At 51.3% G+C, this 23551-nt stretch overlaps 1 protein-coding gene across 1 annotated transcript in view; it reads right to left on the bottom strand.

Annotated features, from left to right (window-relative positions):
- LOC111157187 (purinergic receptor P2Y8) overlaps positions 1 to 14950 on the bottom strand; it is a 40456-nt gene extending 25506 nt beyond the window's left edge. The window contains exon 1 of the mRNA XM_022518473.1: positions 14858 to 14950. The gene's annotated coding sequence lies outside the window, so the exon portion shown is untranslated. The remainder of the gene's footprint in view (positions 1 to 14857) is intronic.
- Between the last annotated feature and the right edge of the window lie 8601 nt (positions 14951 to 23551).

Genomic DNA, 23551 nt, shown 5'->3' with positions numbered 1-23551 from the left:
TAGACGTGGGAGGTTAAGAATTTCTGTTGTTTTCGGTCACCCGTGTGTAGTCCTCGGTTATGGCTGCCCCAGGAAATGACCACCAGTGTCTGTGCAGCCTAAAACAATGTGGACGTTAGCAGCCAACGCCGCCAGTTTTAAAGAGATGCAAACCATTCCGGACCCACCGTGAACGTGGCTGTTTAAGAACACAACGGCGAGGCGACCGTTCTGAAGGCGTCTCTGATGGTATCAGCGTTACATACCGTATCATGCCTGTCACCGACCGATGAAGGGACTCTTGGAAGATTGGGCAATGTCACACGATTTCTCTCTCTCTCTCTCTCTCTCTCTCTCTCCTCAAACTGCCATTTTGTTATCACTGTTTCTGCAGATTCTGAGCGCCTCAGGGACATGCTCGAAACTCTTTGGTCTGCGATCCCGTCCAAGTCACGACAACAAAAATAGGTGTGATCCCGTCCAAGTCACGACAACAAAAATAGGTGTGCGCACACATGTGTTTCACTTCCCGTCCGTCGGGCCCTTGGTGCTGAAAGGCCTGTTTGCAGTCATTCTGGCCACATCGATGCAAGAAACATGACTATATCACACGCCTTGATACACCTAACGGTGAAAAAAAAATGTATGGGACACGACTTCCTGAAAGAGGTGGACTGTGGTCGAGATTTTCCCACACGTTGAAGAAAACAGAACATTCGTGCACCGAAAGAAACATGTATCCTCTCATTTTCGCTTTCAATAGGCATTGAATTCACCACACATCTTGCAAGGTCCCCCAGGAAGAGGGCTCAGTGTCCCCGGAGCCAATAGGCTCTGGTTCAGTTCCAACGAGGGCTCGCTAACTCACAGAGTAGCAGATTCAGAGGCAATGGTGCAACGGTTTCATCCGTGGGATTCCCGCCCATGAATCTTGAAACTAGTGGGAGGGGATCCCGCCATGTTGAAAAGTCTGCATGGGTCTGACGGGCAGCTCTAGCATCCTTGGGGTGTGGAGGTGGGAACGGTGACAAAGTGGACATGTGAGCATCGTCTCCGCTCCAGGGAATTCAGATGTTCCTCTGCATGGGCCCTGTGCACCTGCTTTGTGAGTGAGTCACCTCCCCGGCCGTCGACACAGGTGCGACCAGGTGGGTGACATGGGACCCTTCAGGATTGTGATACCTGGGGTTGAATATTAAGAACGTGAGCACCTCCTTTGGGGCCACTGGGGACATGCGTCATTGTAGGATCTATCCTGGAGGAGGGCTTGCTATCTCTTGTTCACCCAGAATTCTAGAACTTTCTTGAACTTGCATTTGAGTTGAACATTGACTGGACAAGAAACCACCTTATTTCCGTGGTCACACGTTGATTCTTTTAGAACTAAGTGTGTGCGGGGACCCTCCTCTGCCCCCGGGTGGTGTCTGGTGCCTTGGGCATCTCAGTTTGAAGGACCTCTACTGCTCTCAGTCTTCACGCATGGAGAGGGAGAGGTCTCCTGGGACTTGGGGGGAGGGGGCAGTGTGCAAAATTCGTTCTCAGTGAAAGCGCTTTTGATTTGTAGGTGATTGTAAACAGGCATCGGAACGTTCAACAGCTTGGTGAGGAGACATGATCTCTCTGCTTTTCTGAGAAGGGAATCTGGGTCACAGGAGGAGACAAGGCTGTGCTCCGGCTTTAGAGTCTCTGTTTAGAGAACCCAACACTCCCATCCATCCCTGAAAGAAATGGTGTCTGCTGGGAGAGGGGGAAGCATCTTACAGGGACTGTGCCCACCGCCAACCTCCCGACTCTAGTCCCCACAGATGGTGGGAGCAGTTCCACCAACAATTGCCCCAAACTAGCTTTCCTAGTTACAACAAAGTTGGGTGCGTGGAAGTCATTATCGTACTAAGCACGGTGAAAACACAAATACACTAAGCAGTTAATTAATCAAGAAAATGAACCGTTGGGCTTGGATCTCCCCGATGTTTCGAGAGTTGTTTGTGTTTTTCCTCTTCCTGGTTGAGAAGGGTATAGACAGGAGGCAGATATGTCACAGCAATGCTGTTAGTGACAAACGTACGTTACTTTCCGAGGGTGTTTCCGCAAAGCAAGGTGTCACTTGCTTGGGAGCATCTGGTTGCAAATTTTGGGTGTTTACTGAGCATTTCCAACCAGCCGGCCTTGAGCTGGCGCATCATATTCAACCCTAAGAACAACCCTATGGTGGGACCTAAACTCTCGATCCCACCGTCATAAGGATAAGCTCTGCACATTTTCCTCCCACACCTCACCCCTGTACATCCCCCCTCCCTGTTCTACTGATCTCTTCATTTCATCGTTTCCTCCCTTCTACCTTACTTTGGTTTCAGCTAGCTCTTTCTAGATACTTAAGATGGACTCTTGGACCGTAGGCATGCTGTGTTTCTTTTTTTCTTGTCTCATGCATGGATTCAAGGCAATGAATTTGCCTGTTTTCACTACTTTGGTCTCCTCTTACGTACTTTGAGGCATTGTGTCCTAATTATCGTTTGCATGAGTGTCCTACTGTGACAAAGCACCACAAGCTTTAGACAACTGAGATCTACTTTCTTACTGCCCAGGTGGCCAGAGCCCCAAAATCTGTTTTCCCAGTTAAAAGTCAAAATAGTGGCAAAGCTGGCTCCTTGTGGCGACTCTAGGGGAAAATCTGTTTCCTTGTCTTTTCCGGATTCTGGAAGCACCTGCATTATCCTGCTTAGCCCATGGGGATTAGGGTGTGGGCATTTGGGAGAGAGGACGTGGGCATCTCTGAGGCCGTGTCTGCCAGCAACATTATTCATTCAAAGTCTTTTCTGTTTTCATCACCATCTTTGGCCCATGGGTTATTTGGAAGAGTCCAGCAGTGAATGAATCTCTGCTCAGCTGTTTGTTATTATTTCCAGCTCAATTATTTTGAGTTCAGAGAGCAGCATTAGGAATGCATCCAATCCTCTCAAACACATGAGGCTTGGTTCTGTTTGGTGACTATGCACAGATGATCTTTATGCCTGTGGGGTCCAGAGTTGAGACAGAGAAATCTGGAGTGGCCTGAGGCCAAGGCCCATCTGTATATTCTTTCTCATGTCCTCTGACCCACAGGGCACCTGCTTAGATAGTTGATGGGAGAGAGACCTCTATGGGGCAGTGCATGTCCATCCATCTGTTCCAGACAAAGCTCCAGCTCAAGGTGGTCATGGATATAAAGAGTCTCTTCTGAAAGCCATCCACAGACCATGCTTGAGTACTGAGGCCAGCAAGGGTTGCAGTGGAGACAAGACACCCTTGACCAGGCAATGCTGTTGTTCTCTCCTCTGTGGGATTATTCTCCATTTCTGAGAAATAGCAGGTGAGGGCAGGAAGCAGAGAAGAAAACCACAGTGGTTGGAGTCTTAATACTATGTAAGAAATTGTCCCAACTGTTGATGGTATGGGTTTCCTATGGTTGCTATAACACAGTACCTGAGTCTGCAAATTTATTTTCTCACAGAATAATAAATTATGTTTCCCAGTCCTGGAGGCTGGGAGTCTGAAATCCAGGTGGGGCTGAGGCTGTGGGGCTGAGATCCAGGTGGGGCTGAAGCTGGTGCCCCTCCTTGGTGCGTAGACCCCGTCTTCTTCCTGCGTCCTGACATGGTTGTCCTTCTGTGAGTGTGTGTGTGTCTGTGTCCAAATTTCTCCCTTTTATAAGGACCACAGTCATATTGGAGTAGGGACCCACCCTACTCCAAAGTGACTTCATTTTGCCTAACTACTGGAAATCCTATTTCCAGTTCAAGTCATAATCTGAGGTCTTGGGGTGAAGACTCTAATAGGTGAGTTTTGCAGGGATGGAATTCAGCCCATAATAATGCAATCCTATATCTACATGGGAAACGTTTTTGCATTCACACATAGCCCTGGGACCTCTCTAATGAGGTTCCTTGTTATTCTGTGGGCTTCAGCTTAACGAGTTACATACAACTTGCCCATGCACACGCAACCTTTTGCTGTGCTGTTGGCTGCTAGCCAGGGAGGCATGTGGTCCTACAGATGCAGAACCCTATGTCCTGCCTCCCACCATGAACTGCATGGGCTTCTGGAGGCAGGAGAAGGGCTGGGTTTCCTGGGTGGTGGAGAGGCCATTGGGCTGAAGGTTGTGAAACTTAGAAGAGCATGAGAAGCAGATTTTTATCTTTCTGTGAAGATCAGGCCAAGGATCCCACAGTGGGGCTCTCTTCATCTTTGGGGTCTCCATGACACGCATGCTACCCACTTGCTGGATTTCTGTACATTCACCCCATGGAAGAGAATTGAAAGTTTGAGCTACCCTGTCCTGAGGCATCTGATAAGTCTTTGCAGACATAGTGAAAGATGTCACTTAGGTTTCTAGTGACAAAGCTCCGAGGGTTATCAGATCAAGAAAATGCAAGAGGACAAGTTTGCCAGTGAAGTGGTTGTAATTCTTTGGTTCACCATGTAAACCATCTGGGGTGTTCTTCCTTATCCCCTCCTAAAACTTAATAACACAAAACTGTGTTTACAGATTCAAACAAAGCTTCTTCATTTCCTTTTGAATGCTCCCATATACATATATCCCTTGCTGTATTATGATGTTGTCCCACTGCAGCTCATGAAAAGCTATATGTCAGTTATATCTCATTAAAACTGGGGAAAAAAGAAAGGAGAAGATATGTCTGCACAAACAGTGCAAAAAACAAAATACAGCAAACTGCCTTCCCTTGTGCCTTTCTTTGTGTAAAATGAGCCACGAGGTCGGTATGTTGCACAAAGGAAAAAAGAAGTTCAGCAACTCGATTGGGAGCTATGGGGGTGCCCTGAAAAAGTCCCCTTTGCATTGCTGCCATGTGACAGTAAGCGTTATATTGTCCACTTGGCAGTATCACGGTATCCAGATCTGTGGTCACACACAAGTGAGCATGTTGCTGTGTGTATTTCTTTTGGATTAACATTCCAATCAGCAGACTTTAAGTAAATCAGGTGGCCGCCATAATGGGTTGGGTGGGCCTCGTCTGATCAGTTGAAGGCTTTAAGAGGAAACAGAATGACCTCCTCTGAGGAAGCGGGAATTCTGTGTCTCCAGATAGTGTTCACGCTCGAAATGCAGCATCACCGCTTCCCTGGGCCTCAGCCTGCTAGTCAACCCTGCAGATTTCAGACTTGCTGGCCTCCAATTATAAGACGCATTTCCTTAAAATAAATCTCTTTCTCACTTTCTCTGTTTCTGTCTCTCCTATAGGCAGACATAGATCTTTCCATGTATCATCTATATATCTATGTTTTAATGTATGCGTCCATCCATCCACCCATCCATCCGTGCACCCATCCAACCATCTATCCACCTATATGTTCATCCATCCATCTATCCATGTATTCCTATATCCATCCATCCTACCTACCTACCCACTATCTATCTACCTACCTTCTATCTATCATCTATCTCTCTATCTACCTATCTATCTATCTCTCTATCTATCTATCATCTTTCCATCTTTCTGGTTCTTGTATGAGTCAGGATTCTGCAGAGAAACAAAAGCAGTAGCATGTATACACATACACACATATATAAAGAGAATTATTAAAGGAATTGGCTCACATGATTGTGGAGGGTGAAACATGCCACGGTCTCCTGTCTGCAGGTTGGAGGCCCAGGGAAGCAGTCTGTGATGCATTCCCATCAGAAGGTAGGAGAAGACATATATCCTGGCTTGGAGACAGTGAGGCAGAGGGAGCTGATTCTCCTTTACCCACTGTCTGTTCTCCTTAGGCCCGGGAAGGATTGCCGGCTTGCCTGAGGACCACCCACACTGGGGAGGGCATCTGCTTTACTCGGTCCACTGATGTAATGCTCATCTCACACAGACACACCCAGAGGCCTATTGGCTGAAATATCTGGGCACCCCGAGGTCCAACCACATTCACAAATAAAACTAACCACCACAGTCTGCTTCTGTTGAGAACCTTGATCAATACAAAAACCCTCAGAGAAGCAAGACACTAGGTGTCGATCCCAATTCTTCCCTGTGCAGAAGAAGGTGAATGCATTTTTCTCTCTGAGCTCCGAGACCCCTGCTTTCCAAAGACATGACCTATTTTGCATTTGAACTGACATGTTCCCCTCCAGCCAGACCCTAGGGTTTTCAATAACAAGACTCTCCATGGAAGGCAAAATCAGGTAACTTGGAAACACCCACCATGAACCAGGACAGCTCAACACGGATGTGGTGTGGGGAGAACGTGAGACCCAATTTTGCCAGAAGCATCAAAGACTGGGGGCCCAAGGCGGTTGGGCAAGGCTAAGGAGGTAGACAGCTTGGTTTTGGGAAAAGTTCAAGGGAGCGGGTCCATCAGTGTTCTAATCAGAAGCCAAGTGGGTCCCGCAACTCTGTTCCATCACCAAGAATGGGAGTCCTCTTTCCAGGCACACCTGTTACTGACCAGAGAAAGGAGGGTCCAGAAGGTGGGGAGAAGGAGGGAGCCCTTGGCATGTCCTGGAGGCCATGATGGATTTACCTTGACTCAGGTCCTGAGTCCTGCAGAGGATTAACCCCCACTGTTCATGGATTGGGTCATTGTGTGAACCCAGCTTTGATGGGAGAACACAACCATGGAGCTAATAATGCATGCTTTCTAATTGACCGTGTTTTCCTGTGACACAGGCGTGGAGCTGAGTGAACTCACAAAACCCCACAGAGTGATGATATAGCATCATACAGATCGCTAAGCCGAGACTGGGTAAACCCATGGCCCAAAACCGCCAAACTGAATCCCTTCTTGTTGGCTGAACCAAATCCCTTCTTGTTGGCATTCCTACCACTCAAGGGCGTCTCATTTCTGGGGTCAGCTCCTTGTACCTGAGCAGGCTTACATCCCCTGTGGCCTGAGTGTTAGTCCAGCATCCTCAAGAGAACGGAATAGAAAATAGTGTTTTTGTCATGTCACAGAAGAGGAAATAGAGGTTAAGCGTTAGGTCAGAGCATGGCCGCGGTCAGACTCACAGCTTGTGGCTTCTGAAGATGTGCACGGAAGACACAAACACACATCAGGCCCCATCTTACTCGCTCATGGTGAGACCACACAGTGTTTGGTGCATGTTGTGACCCTCCAGGACCTGCCACATCCTGGCCTTCACGTGGAATCAGAGACTGGGCCTGGTAGAGCCCCAGGCAGGCACCCTGTGATTTGCGGGAGGAAACCCCCGGGGCTGGCCTTGGTACTAATACACTGCATTCCATACAATGTATGTGGATTTTTCTGGTCAATATAATTAGGTGCTCCTTGACACCCAAGGAGAGCCTAGTGTCCCTCAACCCTGTAGGCGGTTGGCCCATGAGACGTAGGGAATGTTCCTGCCCAACAGGCGCAGTGTTGGTGAAGGAACTACTACCTGGGGGTGACTGGGCCCCCAGGGGATGTCCCACAATGTCCAGGGCTGTTTCTGTTGGTCACACTAGAGTAGGGGGTTGTTCCTGGCATATGGTGGGTGGAGACTAGAGATGCTGCTCAGCACCCTACAGTGCCCAGGATGCTCTGCCTCAGAGCCCTCCAGCCTGAGATGTCAGTAGTGCTGAGGCTGAGAAGTCCTGGTCTAACATGAGAGACTCTATCTATCTATCATCCATCCATCTATCTCTCTATCTATCTATCATCATCATCTGCTTACCTACCTACCTATCCATCCATCCATCCATGCATCTATCTATCTACCATCTGCATGACCATCCATCCATTCATTCATCCCTCTATCTATCTATTATCTACCTATGTCTATCTATCATCTCCCTACCTACCTATCCATCCATCCATTCATCCATGCATCTACCTACCATCTGCATGACCATCCAACCATGAATCCACCCATCCATTCATCTATCCCTATATCTATCTATCTATCTATCTATCTATCATCTATCATCTACCTACAAGACCATCCATCCATCCATCCATCCATCCCTATATATCTATCATCTATGTATCTGCAAGACCATCCATCCATCCATCCATCCCTACATCCATCCATCTATCTATCTATCTATCTAATCATCTATCTATCATCAACTGCTTACCTACTTACCTATCCATCACTATATCTATCATCTATCAATCATCTATCTCTATCATCTCCCTCCCTCCCTACCTAATCCATCCATCCATGCATCCATCTCTGTATGTATGTATGTATCTATCTATCTATCATCTGCATAACCATCCATTACTCCATCCATCCATCCCTCCATCCCTATTTCTTTCTATCTAATCTACCTATCCATCCATCCATCCATCTATATCTAGCTATTATCTCAGTATCTATCCAATCTTATCTTGTATCTACACCTCCTACCTCTGCCTCCATCATCACATGGCTTCTCCCCTGTGTCTGTGTTTCCTTTTCTGTCTCTTACAAGGACACTTGTCATTGGACTTAGGGCCACCCTGATCCAGGATGAGCTCATCTCAGATCCTTCCCTTCATTACATCTACAAAGACCCTATTTCCATATAAGCTCCACAGGTGGGGTGATTAAGACATGGGCGTATATTTTAGGGGTCCACCATTCAACACACTATACCCGTTTTGCCTGGACTACTCCCATTTTGGTTCCTGAAGTCCTACTTCTCAGGACTCCCGGCTTCCCAGGCAAATCTACATGGCAAATCACCCTACCCATAACATTTATACCATTCTGTTTAATCCCCAAGCCAAGTCAGGCCACCAAGTGGTGCTTTCTGTGGATACCTGAGTTCTCCACTCCCTCCCTCTGCAGGGACCATGGAGGTCTCTGCTGACCAGGACGTGGGCTCCCCCCAGACACAGAGTCGCCACCCCAACTGACTAAGACATCCCTGTCCTCATTACTGGCACCTCCCACTGGCACCAACAATCTGGTTTTTGTCACTGGATTTTTCAGGTTTGCTGTACACAGAAATGTTCTGCACATTTCCTATAAAGAGAATTGCGCACCGTGTGATCGTGTGTGTCTACTTCTCTCCCAGAGCTTCACATCCTCAAGGTGCATGTGTCATGTGACCACTGTGTTTAACCGGGGACCTGTCGTGGAGTGTGCCATCCAGGTGCATGAGGTGTTACCCGGTGGGTTGTACCCCTGCGTGTTGTGGGCTACTGCACACGCTCATTATCGGAAGTGGTCATGGAGCCAGAGGATGACGTGGAGATCCTGCTGTGCTGCTAGGGGAGTGCAGAGAAGGTGGGATGGGGTGTTTGGTCCACACCTGGTGGACAGGTAGCCATGGCAGTGTGAAACCAGGACTGGGTCATGCTTGGAGGGTATGAAGCTGGACATTCAGGGCAGTGGAGAGTGTCCAAGGAGAAGGTCTGAGCATGACACGCAGATGTCACCCATCACGTGGAGGGCAGCACTGGGCGGGGGCTCAGGAGCCACCCAGTCTGTGCCCCCCAAGTGCCCTATGGGAAGTCCCAGGCACCTGACCTGGGGTTGATGTTCCGCCTCTCAGAGTCCGAGGACAAGTATAAGGCACTACGGAAGTTGTCTTATGTGCTGAGCAAGATGGAAACTACTTTTAGTGGGAAAGAGGATCTAGGGGTAATTCTTGTGTTGGGCTGGGGTATAGGTCAAATGCTCTGAGTGGGGTCATTGTGCCTGAGCCCACATGGCCCGTTAGCATGCTTGGGCAAAGTGGGCTCAGCTGGTCCCTGTGACCTCAGTGGGATTCCTGAATGTGGATCACAGGGCCATGGTCTTTGGCATGTATCTCCAATAAGCTCTGTTCCCCCAAAGTATGTGTCCCTAAAATTTTCTCTGGTACCTTAATGATCTCTCTGCTGTCCCCTACAATCTGTTTTCACCAACGACAGTATGCGTCCATACACAGCAACCAGCTTGGAACCCAGTGGCGAGGGAGGTCACCGTGGTGCTGGTGTGAGCTGGAAATCAAAGCCACGGCCGGGAGGACGCTCTGCACACAGGAGGCTGCACACGCCAGGCTGTGCACGGCCCCGCAGGCGACAGCTCAGCTTGTCTGCTGTTTGTATGCCTGTTTACAAGTGGGGATGGCCGTGTTTCCTTAGGAGGGAGTCGTGCTCAAGGAAGGAAACCAACCAGCCCTTGCTTGGGACGGGCATCTTGTGGTGGGGTTTCAGGAACGCCCTTCAGCGGCTTCCTGTGACTGTGACTCAGAATCTGTGACACCCGGCTCACTGGCAACGTGTCCTGCAGACAGTGTTTATAGCCCGGGGTGAGGAAGTAAGAGCACGGGCATCGGATGGCCGTTTGTTTCCACTCTCTCTGCTTTACACTGACGCACAATTCACCATTTTAAGGTGAACACGGCAGTGGCCTTGGGCGCATTCACCATGGTATGCAATCACCGCCTCTGCGTAGCTCCATTGCATCTCCCACATCCTTGCCACCAGTTGTGGTCACTGGTTATGGCTGCCCTAAGGAACAGATCTGGAGGGATGGATGGGCAACCTGCCTCTCTTCTTGTTTTATTGGTCCATGTGTACAGCACCTTCCATTTCCTCCATGCATCCATGCATCCATCCATCTACTCATCCATCCATCCATCCACCAACTCACCCATCCTTTCATCCGTCCATCTATCTATCTACCTATCATCTATCTATCCATCCTTGCACCCACACACCCTTTCTCCTTTCCATCCATCCATCCATTCATCCATCCATTATCCATCCTATCATCTATCTGTCTACTTATCATCCATCTATCTCTCATGTATCTATCTATCCAAACTTTCATCCTTCCAGTTATTTACTCACTCAACCATCAATGCACCTTTCCATCCATCCATCCACCCACGATGCATCCATCTACCTACTCACCCACCATGCAACCACGCATCCATCCATCCATCCATTCATTCATCCATCAACCATCCATCCTCCTACCCATGTACCCACGCCTTTATCCTTCTATCCATCCATCCGTGACTAACTCATCCATCAATTACCAAACTCATGGCGATTTTTTCTGGGGTCATCTACAAAGCCGCAGCATATGCACTCACCCTATGCATTGATTGCCTATGGCCATGACTACTGGGTTCTCTCCCATCCCATCCCACATGTGTGCCTGCTGGTCTGTCCCTGTCCTGAGTGCAGGGGTGGCCTTGCTCCATTCCCTTCCCCCACCAACACATACATGGAGACTCCATGCCTCCAACTGCAGCGCACTTGGAGGAGACAGCACCTCCTGGTGGATGGGACACATCCAAGACAGTGAGTGACCAGGCTGGCCAGAAGCCAGGCTCCCTAACCCACATACTTTCCCTGTTCTCTATGTGAGGCAGAATATTACAAAAGTTTTCCTATTGTTACTGCTTTATTAGTAAAAATGCCACTAGTTCAAGCCAGGATTTTGTTCTTGGTCAGATCATCTTGTGCTATAGGATAGGGACCTTCCTGTGGGAACAGAGCAGAGTAAACCTTGGCTCATTTCTCCCTGGATGTGGCCTGCGTCTGCTTATTCTGTAATGAGCTCTGTGCCCTATCACCCCTATAATTTCATCACAGAAACGAAAACATGAGGCAGAACATTAAGAAATGGGAGAAAGTGTCCCCGAGCACCCTGGCCCCGCCTAGTCCTCTCCCTGAGACCCAGAGAATGTGACATGGTCTTGCTGTTCCTCCCAGGCCTCTGGCGGTGTTGTCCCTTGTTCTTTCTCATCCTCTCCCTTGGCAGTTCTGAATTGGGGTTGATTCTGCCCCATAGAAGACACTTGATGATGTCTGGAGACAGTTTGGGGTGCCATAGCTTGTGGGGATACTCCTGATATCGGGTGGGCAAAGACCAGAGACACTGAGCACTCTGTAGTTCCTAGGGTATCCCACATCAGAGGAGGGATCCAGCCACAGATGTCAGCAGTGCTGAGGCAGAGACACCTTGGTCTACATGAGAGACTCTGTCTATCTAAGTATCTATATCTATCATCTATCTATCTATCTATCTATCTTCTATCCATTCTTCCTTCAATCTATCCATCCATCCATATCTATCTATCTATCTATCTATCTCTATCATCTGTCTATATCTATCATCTATCCACTCTTCCTCTATCTATCCATCCATCCATCCATCCACCTATCCATCCATATCTATGTATCTATCTATCACCATCTATCTATTATCTCTCATTCATCTATCTGTCCATCTATATATCCATCTGTCCATCCATATCTACCTGTCAGTCTGTCAATCTATCATCTATCATCTATCTTCCTATCTTTCTACCTATTCATCCATCATCCATCCATCCAATTTATCATCTGTTCAACCCTATCTATCTGTTGTCTGTCTGTCTGTCTATCTATCCATCCATCCATCCCTCCATCATCTATCACACTGCTTCACAAACAGCCATGACTTTGCCCGTCCCCCCAGGGAACATTTCTGGACATTCCAACTTTTGGGGGAAGAAATGGGATTGGCATCTGGTGGGGGCAGACTGCAGGTTCCACCCAATGCCTGTGCCATAGCAGAGAGACTGTGCCTTCGCCCTGCATACCTGACACTCGGTTCTGTCCCAAGACACCCTTCCTTTGCCCCCGTCTTCCTTCAGCCCCTCTCTCTGTCAGGGGTCCCCCCATAAACATCATCGAGGTCACCCAGGGTCCCTGCCATCAGGCCCACAACTCATTCGTGAGGCTCCCTGGGGGTCCACTCAGCAGCAGCGTCTGCACAAAGGCACCATCTTCAACAGACACCACGGTCCTACGTCAGTCCATGCCTCATTGCCTGCCAGCCTTAGGGCGTCACAGGGGATGGCCTGTCCTCTGGTCCAGCCGCCCTCCGTCCCAGCTAGCAAACCACAAATTCCCTCTACGTGGGCACCGCCCTCCCGACTCTCATCCCCGTGCTCAGACCAGGGCCCCCACCCAATCTCTTTGCAAAGCTCAGCTCCACAATTTCCAGCAGTGCTGGAAGCTTCCTTGGCTTTTCTGGGCTGGATGCTAACATGTCACCTGCCTCCTGGGATCGTCCCCAGCTGTCACCCAGAACACACACAGCCCGGGCACAACATCCTTGGTGCTACACTGACCTGGTGAGCCCCGCCTCTGCCAGGAAGCCCTCCTGGATTTCTTCCCACCCCCAAATCTTTGCAACCTGCAGCCCAGGTCAGCATCTCAATTATTTTGAGTTCTCTCCCCCGCCCCTACCCGGAAGCACAGCCCTGAGCCCGGCATGTGACGACGTCGTCAGCGTCTGGATCGATGGGATGGCAGGCTAGTGGACGGGCAGCAGGTTAAGGAGAGGACCCTGGAGGCAAAAAGTCTGGGTCTGGTGTGCTTGGGTGACCTCCTTCGCCCCTTCTCGCCTCAGGTTCCCCATGTGGAGTAGGGGAATGTTGGGAACACAGCCACCTCCCACCCCCGAGATCCCTGCTTGGCTCCAAGGCATCCACAGTTGCGGGATCTGCTCATTGCTCCGGAGAGACGGCACCCCCCCCCCCCCGTGTCTGTCCATGTGGCCAACGAGGGTACAGACACACACAGCTGGGGGATCCTAGTGCTGCCCCGGGGACGTCCCCGCAGCTGCTCTCTGAGCTTGGCCACGGGTTCACGATTCCCTATGATGTTGCTGGCCCCGGGGAGAAGCCGAGAGGGGCCCTGACTGGTGTGGGTCACCTCCCGGGGGCCCTGTCCTCAGTAGGGGCTGCAGAGCGAGCCGGCAGGTGCATGTCAGGCTCCCCATATCCTGCCCGCCCACTCCGCTGCCTCCAGGGACGTGAAGGGGGATGTGAAAGGGAGCACCCAGCTGCAATGGCTTGCCGGCCGGTGGTGACAGCAAGGAGGAGGTACAGACAGAGGGGCTGGATGGGAGAGCAGCACCCCAGTTGGGGGTCCACGGGAGGGCTCATCTGCCCTAACCCTAACCCTTTCTCCGTGTCCCCTTGTCCTAAACACGACCACCCAGGGTGTGGTTAGGTCTGGGGTCGCGGGTCAGCCTTACATACTGTCCAGCTGTGGCAGGCACGTCCCTGGGCTGTGGCTGAGCAGGGGTCTTTCCGATGGCCAGCAGACCCTCATATGCTTCCCCAAGCACCATCCAGAGGCCACATCCATCCCTGGATTCCTCCCGAGACCTGGGTCCCATCGGCCTCCCCAGATGTAATCAGCAGGATTTGGGGGCCACCGTCCTGGAGACACACCCCCCTTCCCTGCACCAGGGCTGGCATCGGCCGTGCCCCGATGACCCGCCATTCCTCCAGCGTGCAGACATCCAAGGACAAAACAACAGACACTCGTGTCCCGCATCGTGGGCACAGTCCCCCGTACGGCCACGGGCTTCTTCCTGGGTCGATGCAGTTTCTTAGCACCCGGTGCCAGGGCCCTGCCTCCGACCGTCCCCACTGCACAGACACGACGGGGACGCAGAGAAACCGTGTTGGCTTTGCACGCAGAAGCACGTGGCCCAGGGTTCCGCCTCCTTACTACCAGCGAGGCTGACCGCCCGCCGTGCCGACAACCGTATCCAGACGGATCCTCTAGCTGGGGCCACGCGCTCCCTTCCGCCCAGACGCCGCTGGAGGGTGGCTTGGCACACGCTCCAAGGCCCCGTGTTCGCACATGATCTGGCACCTGTGAGCTTGTCTGTGGGGGCTCACGGCCCTCTGTCCCCCCCCAACCGCGGCCGTCAGGGTGTTGGCCCCATACGCCCGCCCAGTGCAGGGTTTGGCTCGGCCGGCATGGGTGCCTTTACCGGATGAACGTTTGCAGGAGAGTTTCCCTGGTAGGCACCTCTGCAAGGTATCTCTGGGGGTTTGCCCGTCTGTGTGGGCAGCCCCCCTTTCGCCCACATCTGCACCCCTGCAACCCTGTCCCCGTTGGACCTCCCTGATTTCCGACAAGGCACGGATGCGGCACCGGGCAGAGGGCTCACCAGGAGTGTCAGAGGGCGGCCGGCAGCTCTGTCTCGGAGCCTGGCGTCCGGAAGGCAGCGGTCCTCATTCTGGAAGCCGGCCGGCGGTCAGATGTGCCTCGGAACCGTCTGTGCCCACAGAGGGCCGGCCCGAGTCACGGCGGCTGTCCTGTGGCTGCTCCGGCAGGTCTCACGGGGGCATGGCCCGGCCGTTGCGAAATGCAAATTCTCCAGGGTCCACCTCCGAGCCTCGCAGCCACGGTTGGGAGGCAGGGTGGGGAGAGAGGAAACTCGTGTTGAAATTTCCTGTGTAACTAACCGTCTGCTCGCTTGCTCGCTCCAGCGACGGCGAAGCCCGTGGGGCCGCCTGACTCCTAGGACGCCTGCTGCAGCCCTGCATGGGGTGGGGTGCCTGCGTCACAGCCTCCGGCCGCGGCGCTACTTTCAAGAGGCCTCGGGGAGACCCTGCCCCCTGCCCAGGGTCGCCTGCAGGAGGCCATCCCGTGCACGCAGGCGGGGAGCTAGGACCGTCCTCCTAACTCAGCAGGCAGAGAAGCAAGCGCCCCCTCCCACCCAGAGAGGGCTAATTCCTGTTTTTGTTGTTGTTGTTGTTTGTTTGTTTGTTTGTTTAATTAAAAAAAAAGTGAAAAAATTGCTCGCAGAACATATTTCCTTTCGCATCCTAAAGCTGTGTGCATTGCGACATCTTTCGTCCTGTGGCCACAACGGCCAGGCCACAGGGCAGGGATGGCCCACGCCTGCCCTCGGTGTGGGGTGGGGGCTCCTGGCTCACTCCCCGCACGTCCCATGGTGGCGGGGGTGGGGGCTGTGGGCATTCACAGTGGCGTCGGGCTGGAGGGCAGAGGCAGACATTTTCACGAGACAACAGGGGCGAAGGGAGATGCGGGAGAAATGCGGAAGCTGCTGGAGAGCCAAGGTCTGAGGTCCCGCACCTGTGTCCTGTGGACGGTGAGTCACTTCTGGGGATCCGGGGATGATGTCACCTGGCCACTCTCCCATGGGGAAATGCAGGGTTAGCCATCTATCTGTGTTGTATAGACTTTCCATCTATCGGTGTTGATCTGCCGTCGATAGACGATGTGTAGACTGTCTCTATCTGTCATCATCTGTATTTTCCACCAACCCACGTATTTCTACGCATCCTTTATCTAAGTACCCTCCAACTATTTTCTATCAACTGGTTATCGATGTGTACCTGTCATCTTAATCGACGTATGAATTCTATCATCTGATAGATGATAGATAATTGATAATGTGGAACTATTGATATCTACGAATATCTAGCTATACCTATTAATATCTACCTGTACATCTATCGAGATCTGTCAATATTTATCCAACCATCATCTATGTATCTATGAATTACCTACTTATCAATCATCTATTACCCATTATGTTTATCTATATTTATCTTCTCTATCATCTATCTATGCATCTACCCATCTTTCCATCCATCCATCATATCTTTTTATGTATCATCTTTCTATCTATCCATCCATCCTATCCATCCATCCATCCATCATCCATCCATCCATCCATCCATCATCCATCCATCCATCCATCCATCCACTTCTCCATCCATCCATCCATCCGTCCATCATATCTGTTTCTCTATCATCTATCATCTATCATCTATCCAACCATCCATCCATTCATCCATTCATCCAACCAAACAACCAACCGTCCATCCATCCATCCATCCATCCATCCATCCATCCATCATATCTATCTATGTATCCATCCATCCAACCGCCATATCTATCTATGTATCTATCTAATGTATCTATCTATTTATCTATGTATCTATCTCTCTATCCATTCATCATATCTATCTATCTATCTATCTATCATGTTTCTATTAACTACATCCACCCACTTCTCCATCCATCCACCCACCCATCCATCCTTCTATCTACTTACGCATATCATGCTTCTGTAGACTGTGGTGCTCCTATGTTCACACTCATGGTGGAAGGGTTGGCCCACACAGAGGATGTGGTTCTGAGATGCTGCAGAAGGTGTGGGCACATCTCTCCCACAACACCATTGACGGTTGCCCGTTGACAGTCCAGGCTGCCGGGCCCCTGGGGGATGGTCATATTTATTAGTAGGATATTTATCAAGAGGATCTATTAAGTCCCAGATCTATAGGGACTATGGGCTCTACCCAAGACCCCCGAGCCCCAGCTGGGCACCTGCACCTGCTAAAGGGGCCGTCACATCAGTCACTGGTGGCTCCACTGACCTGTGGACAGCAGAGTCATTCCCTTACACATGTCCCCCTGTCCCCAGTATGCAAGCCCCCAAAAGCAGCCCCTGGGCCTTCCAGCCCCTAGAAGGTGCCATGGACAAGGATATGGAGGAGGGAAGTGTGGCCAAGGAGAGGTCAGAGAGAACCTGTCCTTGGAGGGGGACATGTTTACCTGTTCTCGTGCCTGGGATGGAGTCCCTGGGAGTACCTGGTCCTTCTGGGTGACAGTTTCTCTCAGGGGGAAAAAAGTGGGGATGACAAAGCTCCTTCCACATCCTGTAGGGCACTCAAGTGTCTTGTACGGGACTGATGTTTCAATGCCTGGGACCTGGCAACAGAAGGGCAGGGAACTCATGTCCTCATGCGTCTCCAGGGCAATCACACACCCCACAGTGACTTCTGAAACCTGAGAGTGTCTCTACACAGGTACTGTGCCTCAGATCCTAAGTGGTCGCAGGGAACCCCATCTCCTCGGGCATTGGGAGGCGTCTTTACACCTACGTGTGACACCCAGTGAGGGCTGGAGGAGCATGTCCCTCCTCTCTGCACAAAGAATGACTCGTTAAAAATGCTTCCAGCAGCAAGTCCTGAAAACTGGTGGCCAAATGCACAAGATCAGTAGTATTTTTTTCTTTACTTAATAAGAAATCTAGAGATGAGCCCTCCAGGGTGTGTTTGACAGCTTCAAAATGTCATCAAGAGCCCGTCTCTTTTTATCCTTCTCCACCACCCTTCTTAGTAAACGAGAATCCTTGCCTCACGGCACAAAGTGGCTGCCACGGCACCGGGCATCCCATCTGCATCCAGGGCAGGAGAAAGGAAAAGCGCTGTGCCAGCCCTCTCTCCTCTGAGTCTGGCCGCGTGGTAGGAAAGTGGCATCTTGGTCAGAATCTCTGCGGCCGACTTCGTCTTCCATCACCGTGGTCAGAAGCGGGTTTTGTGGCAACGTCCAGTGGCCGGGGACGAAAGCCAGGAGTGACTGTGAGGGCAGATTGGGGGTGTGTGCAGGAAGCTGTGATCAGGCCTGGCTTCGGTCGGAGCCCGGGGGCCGTCGCTGAGGTCACGGGGACCCAGAGGGTCTGCAGAAGGATGGACATCAGGCAGAAGGACCGTCTGTCCGGCCAGAACTCCTTCCTGTCGAGGACGCACTGCCTTCCTGCTAGCTTCCGCATGAAGCCTGCTTGTCCCCGGTCACCGCACGCGACGGCCTCCCTGGGAGCCATCTCGGGGCGCGATGAGAGCGAGCAGGAAACATGGTGATAGCAGCTGTCATGGTCACACCTTTCCAGGGGCTTCCTACTCGTCCCCGTCATCTGTCCGCGCTGCCATGCTGCACCCTGTCGTCCAGCATGATGACCCACGCTTTATGGGTGGGAATGGAGTTTCACAAAGGAGGTCACACGGCTCTGAATGTGGGGGCGCGTGGCCAACGTTAGGTCCTAGAGCCTGTGGGTACGAAGCAGGTGGGATTAGTTGCCGATCTGAGATGAGCTCGTCCTGGATCGGGATGGCCCTGAATCCAAGGACGGGGGTACCCGTAAGAGACAGAACAGGAGACACACACGCAGAGGAGAAGCCACCTGAAGACAGAGGCAGAGAGGGGACAGACACGGCCACCAGCCCAGGGATGTCTGGAGCCCCAGAAGCTGGAAGATGCAGGAAGGACCCTCTCCTGGACCCTCTGGGCGGGAAGCAGTCCCTGCCCCATTGGATCTCAGCATCCCTGCCCCACCTGGATCTCAGACTTCTGGTCTCCAGAGCTGGGACAGGATGGATCCCTTGGGAGGGTACATGGCACAGAGTGTCCGTCGCAGCCCAGGGAACACAGAGCTGAGCCGTGTTGTGCAACCTTCACCTCTGTCTGCTTCGGGAACACGTACGTCCCCCACGAAGGAGACCCCGTCCCTGTGAGCGGTCACTCCCCATCCCCTCTGCGGCCGCTGGCCACCAGGCCTCTGCTCTCTGTCTGTGCATTTGCTGATTCTGCACGTTTTCTGTAAATGGCATCGTGGGTGTTTGTCCTGTGTGTCCGGGTCTTGCACGAGACAGTGGATTTTTAGATCCGTCCACAGGGCAGCGGGCATCAGAATTGCCTTCCTTTTCGTGGCCGAATCCTAATTCCCCGTGTGGATGGACCCGGTTCTGTTGGTCCCTTTACTGTGCCGGCGACAAGACCCTGGGGTGGGAATGGTCTGATGTCACCACACACTCAAAGGGCCTGCGGACACCAGTTTCCACCAAGAGCTCACGAACCCGCTGTTCAGACTCTGCTGTGCACCTGTCAGCAGCCTGCCAAGACCCCATCCGACCCCCACGCCCCCCTGCAGACTCGGTTCCAGGCTCGGGGCGGCTAAAATCCATCCTCACTGTTGGCGAATCCCAAATTTGCAAATCCGTGCCCTCGTGACCCTATATTTGTAACCCCACCCCCCAAATCAACACTCGGGGTGAGTTTTGGTGTTTTGCCAACATGCACAAAGAACCAGACCATGGGAGCCCTCACAGGGCACGTCCCCAGGTGGGCCTGACCAAGGGGATGCCCGGTCTTCTCTTTCCAGCTCACACTGCCAAAGAGTGTCCTTTCTGCCGTTGACTTACGACAATGTTTTTGGGTTTGTTTGTTTGTTTTTGGATTCAGTAAGTGTTTATGCAGAAGCAGCATAAAAGAGGGTTACATGTGGACGGGTGGATGGGAACGTGGTGACCAGAGGCTCCCAGGAGCGTGAGGTCCTGTCTGGAGATGCTGCTTCCATATGTGCTGATTTAGGGTTCCTACTCTGCGGGACATCCCTATCGTTGAGTCCTGACCCCTGGCCGTGCGTGGGGTCCGTTCAGACCCAGAGTGAGCACTGAAGCATCCTGAGGTGCTGCCCCTGGATCCCTCCTCCAGGCAACAGACACCACGGGGACGGGACATGGGGGAGCGCGCGTGCACCCTGCCTCCTCTTAACCATTAGTCCTTGCTCCCCGGCAGGGTCGCCAAAGGCAGGTGCCGTGCACAGGTGAGGGCAGAGCGGTACAGGTGTCTGTCTCCGGGAAACGGGGACTCCGAGAACCCTCCGCGTGCACGGGTCCTTCTGCTGCAAGGTGTGCGTGAAACGGAGAAGTGTGCATTGGGCGGGACCCCGACCAGCCCGTTTTCTGCCCAGTTCCTGCGACGGATGCACCCCCGGCGGTCGGAGGGGAGAAGTCAGGGCTCCGTGCCGTTCTGACCGTCCGGGGCCGCAGGCGTCCCTTTGCGATGTCCAGGAGCACATGTGCAGCCCTGCCCTGATGGTGCCCAGACCCCGAGTCCTGTGCGTGGGGGGCTTTGCTGCAGGGGCACGATCCGCTCATTGCTCCAGGCAGATGGCGTCGTCTGGCACTGAGGAGGGGGACGCGTGTGCAGGAACCGAGATGCCCAGTCTCCCAGACCAGAGCCACGGGCCAGCCCAGGACCCCGTGCCCTGCACGCCGAGCCAGCATCACGTTTCCGAGCAAACCTGAGCCCGAAAGGCGCTGCCATGCCGAGCCCCCCCGCATGGGTTTTCAGGAGCCGCACGTGGTGCTGTCCTGCCGTCCTCTCCGGCCACCTCCCTCCGTGTCTGCAGCTCTGGGGGGATCCCATCGTCATTGAAAGCTGGGTGAGGACATGGCAGGGAAGCCACACAGATCTCCCCCTCGCACTGCGGCTCGCTATCTGGCCGTGCCATCTGGCCGTGGCCGTTTGTCTCCAGGGCTGGCATCGGAGAGACGGTGCAAAGAAATGAGCTCGCGGGCACAGGAGGCCCAGCACACGGGGCCCCTTCCCTGAAGACGTGGCGCATGGCCAAGCCGCAGGGTGTGGCCGTATCAGCCACCCTCCAGGCTTTGGGGGGCAGGCGACGAAGAAAAGCCAGCGTCCCCGTGTTCCGCAGCCCAGGGGGTGTGTTGTGCTCTCTGCTTTGTGGGTCAACGCGGGACGTGCCCAGCAGCCCGTCAGCGGCGTCCGCAGATGGACGGAGAACGGCCACGGGTCCCTGCGTGGGTGGGAGAGGACTGACCAGGAACAGGAATGGAGCTCTGACACCTGCTGCCCCGGGGAGGGACCGTGAGGACTCGATGCTCACGAGGGAGGCCAGACGCACGGGACACGTCACGCACGGTCGTGCGGAAAAGGCAAATCGGCGAAGACGGGAAAGCTAATGGGTGGTTCTCACCGGGGGCGGACGGGGATGGCTTTGTGGCCACACAGGGGGACGGGGACTGCTCTGCGGATGGAAGGTTCTGGAAATGGAGGTGGTCGTTGTACAATGTTGTGAACGTGCTCTCGGCCCCGAGCTTGTACGTGTTAAACAGGTGAATTGGGGGCATGTGGGGGGCTCAGTGGGTTAAAGCCTCTGCCCTTGACTCAGGTTGTGATCTCAGGGCCCTGGGATCGAGCCCTGCATCCTGCTCTCTGCTCAGCGGGGAGCCTGCTTCTCCCTCTCCTGCTCCCCCTGCTTGAGCTCTCTCTCTCTGTCAAATAAATAAATTAAAATCTCTAAAAAAAAAGTAGTAAATCAGCACGTGAATAATACCTGAATGAAAATCCCTCTGCGTCTCCCAGCCAAGCACGCAGCCCCGCACCAGACCGGCCCTGGGGTGGCCACAGCTGTCCGTTCCCGCCAGGTGCCCAGCACCTCCCCCACCTCTCCCCACAGACAAAGGACTCAAAACCTCCCCCATGTTCTTGTTCGCTTTTATTTATGAATTCGTTAATTTATATACATGTATATTTATAAATTCGTTAATTTGTATTTTTAAAAGCCCCCCGTTTTATTATTTCTTTACTTATTTCTGTATTCATCTATTTCTGTGTTTACTTATTTTTGTTAATTTTTTTTAGCAAGTGTCCCCACTTTAAATCCTCAGGGGTGTGAGTCTTCCCCAGATTACCGCCACGTGGTGAGCTGCGGCCACCGGCCAGTACCTGTGACCCCCCCAGACCTCGCTGGTCATCTAGCAGAAAGTCGGGGGCCTTGGACCGACGACTCCACGTCTCCCGACCCCCCACCCCTGGAAACCGCCATCCGTGTCTGCATCCGTGAGTCTGGGCATTTTAGGTTCTACAGAGAAGTGCGAGTGTGCAGAAGGTGTGTTTCTCTGATGTATTACACGAGGCCCAACCACGTTCTTGCAAATGGTGGGACTGCCTGATCTTTAAAACCGAGTGATGATAGTCCATGATGGATATAATAAAAAGTACAAAATAGGGGGTGGGGGGAGGGATGGGGTGGGTGGGGGGGTTTGACACTGGGGAGGTATGTGCTATGATGAGGGCTGTGCATTGTGTAAGACTGATGATTCACAGACCTGTACCCCTGACACAAATAATACATTATGTGTTGATAAAAGTAAAAAAGAGGAACATTTCAAAAGGCTGGAAAAAAACACTAAAATGTACAAAACCATATTTTAAAATATATAAAATATACAATATATGATTTATATAAAAATATAAAATATATATAAAATTTAAATATACAAAATTATGTATAATATACACTATATATTATGTGTAGTATTATACTATATGTGATAATTATGTAATATAATTTATAATGTATGGATTATATTTATAGATCAGAACTATATTTATAATTTATGATAACGAAATATTATATAATAATGTATAATATGTAATCATTATAATACATTACATATAACAATATAATAGAATATATTTTTGTAATTATATAGTGTATATTATATATAGTTATATCCAGATTACAATTATTATATATAATATACTATATGTAGTATATAATGATATATAATAAATATAATCTCTATATAATAATCTATATAAAATAATAGTACATACAATGATATATAATCAAATATAATCTATTTATATATGATATATATGATCATAATAATCATATATATGATTATCTATGATCACATACATCATATATAATGTATATGATTTAATCTATATACAATAATCTGTATGTAACATAGAATATATACAATTACATATAATCAAGGATGATGTATGTATACTATATGATATAATGTATATACAATGTAACATAGCATAATATATAATATAATATAATATAATATAATGTAATATAATGTAATATAATATATAACATGACACAATATATAGACCACATTTCCGTCATCCTCTCGTCTGCTGATACTTACGGAACAGCACTGTGGGTGTCAGGCTGACAGGGACACAGCCCGCACAGAGCCTGGACTCATTGGCGACCGTGGAGGTCGACCCTTGGAACATCCTTTACGGATGGGATTTCTACAGTGCCCACCCCCTGGCATCCACCATGGGGCCCACCTGGGCCGGCAAAAAGGGGAAGACAAGGCAGGGCATCCCTGGGCCAGAAAGGTCAGGAGGGGTCATCTGCTTGCTGAACCCACCAAGCTGTGAAGATTGGACCCAACGAGTCAGGTCACTCTTCTATCTTTGATGTGGGAAT

This window comes from Enhydra lutris, unplaced genomic scaffold, assembly GCF_002288905.1.
Source record: "Enhydra lutris kenyoni isolate GAN:26980312 unplaced genomic scaffold, ASM228890v2 scaffoldscaffold52, whole genome shotgun sequence".
Taxonomy (NCBI): Eukaryota; Metazoa; Chordata; class Mammalia; order Carnivora; family Mustelidae; genus Enhydra; species Enhydra lutris.
This window is presented reverse-complemented; position numbering and strand designations above follow the sequence as displayed.